Below are 7,933 nucleotides of genomic sequence, written 5' to 3' on the forward strand. Positions count from 1 at the left end.
TCCCCCAACAGTGACTTACCTCCATCAAGATGGCTCTGACGGTAGAACTCCCCACGCCAAACTGGCCTCCCACAGAGCGGCAGCTGTCAGGGGTGGCTAGCTTCCACAGGGCGATTGCGACCTGCTTCTGCGGGGGGATGGCGGGCTGCAGGTGGGTGTCCTGGTGTTCCAGAGCAGGGTCGAGCCAGGCACACAGCTCCTGGAATGTGGCCTTTCTCATCTGGAAGTTGCGGAGCCAGTGGTCGTCGTCCCAGAGCTGCATGACGAGCCGGTCCCACCAGTCCGAACTCGTCTCATGCCTTCAAATCTGTCTGTCCCCAAAAAAGCTCCTGCATCCCGGAGGAGGGTCACCTCGGTGTGGTCCAGGTCCATATGGGTCAGGAAATTCATGACAGAGTCATGCAGATGCAGCAGAAGCTGCAGCATGGCAGCGAGGGGCCACCACCTGCCATAGGGAAGCTCAGGCTCCATGGCCAAATAAAAGGTGAAAAGCTGAAAAAAACCCAGAAAATAAACTGCTGTGGTGTCCGAGGAAGCAGGGCAACCAGAGCAAGCACTGCAGCAGCTTTGCTTTCCCTCTAGGAGGTAGGCAAGCCAGAAGCAGGAGCAGAGCAACGACTGTCCAGGGGGATCCCTTTAAGCACACGTCTCTGCAAAAGGCATGCAGCAGCACCTGGAAATAAAGGCTGCCCCCATGCCCTGCCAGAAGTACTTCCAAGTACCTTCTTTTGTCAGCAGAGCGTCCGGCAGTCTGGATGCTCTTTTTCGAAAAAGCGGATCGATTTTTCCGATCCGCTTAATGTAATCTGTCGACAAAGCCTCTGTCAAAAAAGGAGTGCAGTCTAGACATAGCTACCCTGTCCTTGGTCTTCCTCTTGTTTCTAATATATTTGTAGAATGTTTTCTTATTACCCTTTATATCTCTGAGATTTGAGCTCATTTTGTGCCTTCATCTTTGTAATTTTGCCCCTGCATACTTGTGTTATTAGTTTATAGCCATCCTTTGCACTTTTACCTGTTATGTAATATACATAACAATAGGCTTGTGATTAAACACAGGACTAGAACCCAGGAGATCTCTGTTCAATTCCTGGCTTTGCCACAGACTTCCACTTGATCGTGGCCGAGTACTTTGATTGTGCTACATGCCAGCGGTGTGATTGTTAATGCCTGTACATGTACTTGTGCTAGCTGTCACCTGAGCAAGCTTGCTAAAAATAATAGTGCAGCAGCATGGGCTAGATGCTCTAAAAACCTGCTTGTACTCCATGGGGATGTACTCCATCTATGCTGTTATTTTTAGCATGCTAGCACAATGAGGGGTAGCATATGTATATGTACAAGAGCTGGAATTGCACCCCTAGCTTGTAACACTGATGTTAAATCTCTTTGTTCTTTGGGGTATATGTGTACTGGAGCTGGAGGGGATAATGTCAAGTTCTGGGAGACCTACCTCCACTAGCTCTGATTGAGGTTAGGTCTCCTAGAACTGTTCTGATAGGCTACGTCTAGACTGGCATGATTTTCAGCAAATGCTTTTAATGGAAAAGTTTTTCCGTTAAAAGCATTTGTGGAAAAGAGCATCTAGATTGGCACGGACGCTTTTCCGCAAAAGCACTTTTTGTGGAAAAGCGTCCGTGCCAATCTAGACGCGATTTTCCACAAGAAAGCCCCGATCGCCATTTTCGCCATCAGGGCTTTTTTGCGCAAAACAGTTTTCATCTGTCTACACTGGTCCTTTTGCGCAAAAGTATTTCTGGAAAAGGGCTTTTGCCTGAACGGGAACGTCAAAGCATTTGCGCAAGAAACACTGATTTCAGACAGTAGAACGTCAGTGCTTTTGCGCAAAATCAAGCGGCCAATGTAGACAGCTGGCAAGTTTTTGCGCAAAAGCGACTGCTTTTGTGGAAAAACTTGCCAGTCTAGACGCAACCCCCATGTAGTTGTGGTGGTGTGAGCAGAAGGATAGGCTGCCTCCCTGCGTACATACCTTTGAGTTTCCAATGGGAGCTGAATGCTGATAATGATAAAAAACTGACACACTTGGCTTTCACGTTTAACAAGCCATTCAGCCATAAAAAAAGGATTAAAATTCTCAATTTTTGCAAACCAACACAACAAAAACTCTCCTTACAGATAATGAAAAACCATCCAGCATATATGTCACAAGAAATAAAATATAATTAGGGGAATTTTCCTGAACAACACTCGTTAATGATGTAACGTTAACCTTGTTAATGTTCAAGAATGGGATTAGTCTGTGCCTAGTGGGTCCCTTTCCTTCACTCTGTCTAATAAGGAAATTCAGGTATCTTTAGCTCAATGCCTCTTTACAATTCTTACCCAGCTGACTGACATTCAACCAATGGGGGAAGGAACGCACTTCCAGCTTTTAGAACACACTCAGTTCAGAGTGTCCTCCAACCTCTTTGAAAGCACCATATGTGGCAGCTGGGCCAGGGTGAGAGAATCAGAGTTATTTTTAAATGCAGGGCTTTATAAGGTTTTCTGTGAGGTGCCAATTAGATGTAAGGTAAGGGCCTAATGTTTCCCTCAAGTTCCACTGGCAGAGAAGAGCAGGAGTGAGTGTCGGTGGGGCAGAAGGCATGGAAGCAAGGAAAAGTGGCTCCTATGTCTCTTCCTTCCATATCTCTGGGTGTGTCTAGACTACATGGTTCCATCGACGGAGCCATCTAGATGAGTTTACTAGACATAGCAAAATGAAGCGGCGATTTAAATAATTGCTGCTTCATTTACATCAAAATGGCCGCCGCACTGTGCCGATCAGCTGTTTGTCAGCACAGCGTGGTAGTCCAGACGGGGATCAACCGACCCCAGATCCCTTTGTCGTCAGATCCCTTATGCCTCGTGCCAATGAAGTTTTGCCAATAAATTTAAAAATTCTGGCTCTATGCGACTAAATCATTTCTGAAAATGGGATGTAGGCTCCTTAGTCACTAAGGCAAGATCCTCAAAGATATTAAAGCCCCCTAATTCCCACTGAACTCAATGAAAGTTAGGCTCCTAAATACCTTTGAAGAGCTGCTCATTAGTCTCAGACAATTAAAAAATGTTAAAATTTTACCTATGATGGATAAACATTGCTACTGAACACCATTGTTTAAATTTTAGAAGCTGTGCAATTAATGTGAAGGGACTGAGATTTTGCTGGCTACTAGGCCAAGTGACTGCAGGTGACCAGTTGCACAGGGTTGCACAGCATTTTTATTTCATGTTCTGCAAGGTAACTAAACTTGAAGTGCTGTTTCCTCTGGAACTTTTAAGTGCACAGCAATTACATGAATTTACTTGACTCTTTCATGTATCTTTTGAAATGAAAGTGATGAAGAAGGTAGCATTAGACGTTAAGATTGATAGAATCTTTGATACACTATAGCAGCTCAATAGCTTTGTGTTTCCTCTTTGGATGTCGTCAATATTCCCTTTGTTACTTTAAATTTGATAAATGTAGAGAGATAAGTAAAAAAAATCCAGCTTTCCATTTGCATTATCTGGAGGAAAGATATTGTTTTACATCTTGACAGCTAGACCAAAGCTATTATTTTGATTCATGAATAAAAGCTGAAGAGTGCTACATTAGCTGCAAATAGTATTTATGTGGTATATGACTAAATTTTAAAAATAAAACATTTGGGTTGGAGTGGTAGTACCTCCAGTAATTTGTTACTAGAAATAAATTAAATCCTACCTTTGAGCATTAACAAGTAACAATGGTCTTATTCATCCTGGCCTTGAAAGTCTGAAAATTAGTGAGTAAATTGATTGTCCTTTGCTGTTAGAGGAAAGTCATTATTTTCTGTATATAGAAAGAGGTACTGCAAAAATAAAATTGCTGGAGTATTATTTTGCAGCTACAGAAATAAGTCACATCTACTACTGAGTGTAAACCAAAACTGTGAATGTTGGGATGTTCAAAATCTGGATCTACAGCTGAATTTTGCAAATAGTACATATCTAATAATGGGCTGAACTAAAATATTGTCTATCTTATTCATCCAATGTATCCGGCAAATCTATTTTATTTATAAGTAGCATGTTGCTATATTATCTAGGCTTGATTGTATGCTTCTCAAAGTCAATGGTAAATTTGCCATTGACATTAATTGTGGAGGATCGGAGCCTAAACTCCAAGGGCGTATCTACACAGCAGAGCTTAACTCGAAATGAGCTATGCAAATTGAACTTTGTCAGTTGCATAGCTTATTTCAAAATAGCTTATTTCGAGTTTTGGTGCTGTCTACACAGGATTTATTTTGAAATATAGCTCTCTTCCTCCAACTTCCCTTACTCCTCATAAAATGAGGGTTACAGGAGTTGGAGTAAGAAGTTCTCCAGTTTCACGGTATTTTAACATTATGTTGAAATAACTGCCAGCTGTGTAGATACAGACTATGTTATTTCTAAATAACGGTAGTTATTTCAAAATAATGTTATGTAGACATACCCCGAGATATCACAATGTTCAAATATACAAAAAAAGTGGGGATCTTTGAAATCCAGATCCAAATTTGAATTTTATATGAGTTCCCCTCTATTTACCAAGAATCAACAGGCATGGACGATATTATCAGTCCAAATCACTATCAGAGTACAAGAACGCTGACTTTTCAGGAGAGGAAAAATCTAGTGGTTGCCACAATTTGCAGAGAAGGTAGCCAACAAAGGGCCTTAATAATAGCTAGAATATTTGGTCTGCATTCAAATATTATTCAACTTTGGGGACTTAGGGTATGCATTATTCAACTTTGGGGACTTAGAGTGGCCACCAGGAAAAGCTGGGGAGGGCTAGCCTCCCACTAGTTCGAATTAAGTGGCTACACAGCCCTTAATACGAACTAGTTAATTCGAACTAGGCGTTAGTCCTCGTGGAATGAGGTTTGCCTAGTTTGAATTAAGCGCACCACTAGTTCGAATTAAGTTCGAACTAGCGGTTTGCATGTGTAGCGCCTATCAAAGTTAATTCGAACTAACGTCTGTTAGTTCGAATTAACTTTATAGTGTAGACATACCCTCAGAGATTTGATTTTGGATCTGAAATTTAGATCAAATTTTCCAGTGCACCTCAGTGAGTGGTGAGTCCACAGTGTTTTGTCTTTGTTTAGTTTGGCATTGTCCTTCATTGTGCTCATTGTGCCCTTATACTGTAATTGCCTTTGTCTGTTTTTCAATAAAAGAAGATAACAGCCCAGAATAGATTAAAAAAACAATCCAATGATAATTTTGATATTTCTCCAGTAAGATACACGTTTTCCATCTTCTTGGTGTTATTAAAATACTACCATAGTGACATGCCACTGTAGGCATCACCACCTATTAACAAAGCTCTGCTTCTGCTAACACTAGTTCTTTGTGCTTTTATAGATGGACAGCTATAGACACGGATTAAAATATAGTATTATGACTCATGTGAGGGGCCTAATGAACTTTACAATCTTTAATCTTTAAAATAATTACCTGTGATAGCTAAGTATTATCCCCAAAGGTCTCCACTGGATTTGAGACTCCTTTGTGCAGATAGTAAGAGACTGTCTGCCCTGAAGAGCTTACAGTTTAAATAGATAATACAGAAGAGGTGTGAGAGCATGTCAGTGGCAGAGCTGAAAATTAACCCCAGGTCTCTTGACTCCAGGAGACCTTGCTGCATCTCCCACCAACCCAATCCCGCTCTGATGGATGCCAGTGGAATTGATTCATAGGAAGCAGGGTTGAGCTGCTAGTGGCTGTTAAAAGCTGAATGATTGATTCACAGTTAAACATAGACAGCTGTTAATTGTCCAATGTTCAGTTGTAATTGTCTCCAGATTTTTAAAGTATGTCTGATAACATTAATCTCAAATTCCTAATCACTGGATGTTCCCTGTAGATATGGTGGAAGGGATGCCATTCCTCACATACTCTCCAGTGTCTGTCAGATCCGGACCAACATATGTAACACAGCATGACAAGTTGAGATTGGTGTGACAGAAGTGCAGCTGCTCTGTAATAACATATGAATACTGTATGCTGACTTGGTTATAGGCATGTTAATATATGAAGTTTGGTTTAATTAACGGTATGTTGTAAGGAATCAAGCTAGAAGAACACAGTGGCTTAGGATGGCTCTAGAGAGTGCATCTTGCCCAGGTAATGGTGACAGTACTGTTTGTTTGGCACTCAGATGCTATAGTGATACGGGGCATTTAAGTGCATGAATGCCAATATGCGCTGCAACAGGCCCTTCAATTGTGAACATTTGAAGCTATTTTTAGATGAATTCACAGTTAGTGTAATTTCTTCACTATCATCAAAGACTGCTGCAAGGTGCAGGAAATTTTATAATTATATTGTGCTTGTAAAATGTGCTTCAACAGTGCAGGAAATTTGCTTCACACACTTTTTAAAACAATCTCTGTCATTAATCTTAATGGCAGTTAAAGTGTATGCAGCTTTTTAAACTAACATAACATATTCTTGGGTGAATTGGAAAATCAATTTAGCACTCTTTTCAAACATAAAGAGGGCAGTAAGCAATTGTTCTCCATGTACCACAAGAAGTAATTGGCTTAGTCTGCAGCAATGGAAATTTAGGTTAAATGTTAGGAAAAAAAATTGCTACTATAGCTTAAATGCTGGAGGAGTATTGACCACCCTCCAGAATTGGAGATATTTTAGAGCAGGTTGGACAAAATCTCCCAGGGATCATCTATGTTTACTTGGTGCTACCTCACCACAGGAGGATATACTAGGTGATCTCTTGAGGTCCCTTCCAAACCTTTATTTCTACGTTTATGTACTTTGCATTATCCAACCCTTCTTAGGGACTTTTCAAAGCTTGATTGTCATAAAGCCTGATGCTGCCCCAGAGCACTACTGTAAGTTAGTTTTACCAGTTTCTTCCTTGGCTGATCTCTCTACCCTCATTTGCTTCTACACAAAATGCCTTTGAGGTTGAGGATTCAACTCAGTCAATAAGGGGTTTTGTCACCACCTGCTCTGCAACTCTAGACACCTTAAATGTTACACTGCTGTGGCTTACACACACTCACCAGCAGCAAGCAGGCAGGATGCAAGACAGAACCTGGCTTCCACCACCCAGTTACTGATTTCAGAATGATCTCAGCATCTTTCCGTCCTGAATTTCTCCTGTCACCCCCCCAAAAAATGTCTCCCTGCAGTGTCCAGTCCTCTCCTGGAACACTTACAGAAGTTACTAATTTTGCTGCACCTTTAAAGAGACAGATACAGCAGCTAATGATCTGGACTGTAGTTAACAATCACTTAGTTCAATGAAAACAGTGGGATGTTTTAGATAAAAAGTAAACTGAGTTTATTTAATCGGAGAGTTGTAAGCAAGTTTAAGTCTAAAGGATAACGATAGAAAGAGTTACAAAGGGACAAAAGTAAAAAATATGCTTTCCGATGGCTAAGATCTAACATCACAAGCAACAGTCTTTGGTCAAGGTAGTTTCCTCATCAGCCTTCCATGTCCATCACCAACTGACTGGTTCTTAGGATCCCCACAGAGTCCATGGCATGGGTTTTCCTTCTCTCCTCAGTAAAAGGATAAATCAGAAGCGCCCTGCCCCTCCCTTTATAGTCCAGTAAAACTTTACGAAGTATCTCATTCAATGTTCATTCACCCTGCTTCAAGATGCAGAAAGGCTTCCTAGAGCCATGGTCACCAACCTATCGATCGCAATCGACTGGTCGATCAGGAGGGCTTGACCAGTCGATTTTGAGGTGTTTGAGGCCTCCCCAATTTCCCCCAACCCCAAGAAGCCCCCCTACCTACCTCCAGCAACAATGGAGGTAGTGCTGGTTTCCTGCGGGGTGGATGGAAGTCCGGCAGCTGCATGCCACTTCCAGAAGTGTGCTGCCTGATCCCCTCCTCCAGGTCTGTGGCGCACCGGGGACTTGCTGTGTGGGGGGAGGA

The sequence above is a fragment of the Pelodiscus sinensis genome, chromosome 7, assembly GCF_049634645.1.
Source record: "Pelodiscus sinensis isolate JC-2024 chromosome 7, ASM4963464v1, whole genome shotgun sequence".
NCBI classification, from domain to species: Eukaryota; Metazoa; Chordata; order Testudines; family Trionychidae; genus Pelodiscus; species Pelodiscus sinensis.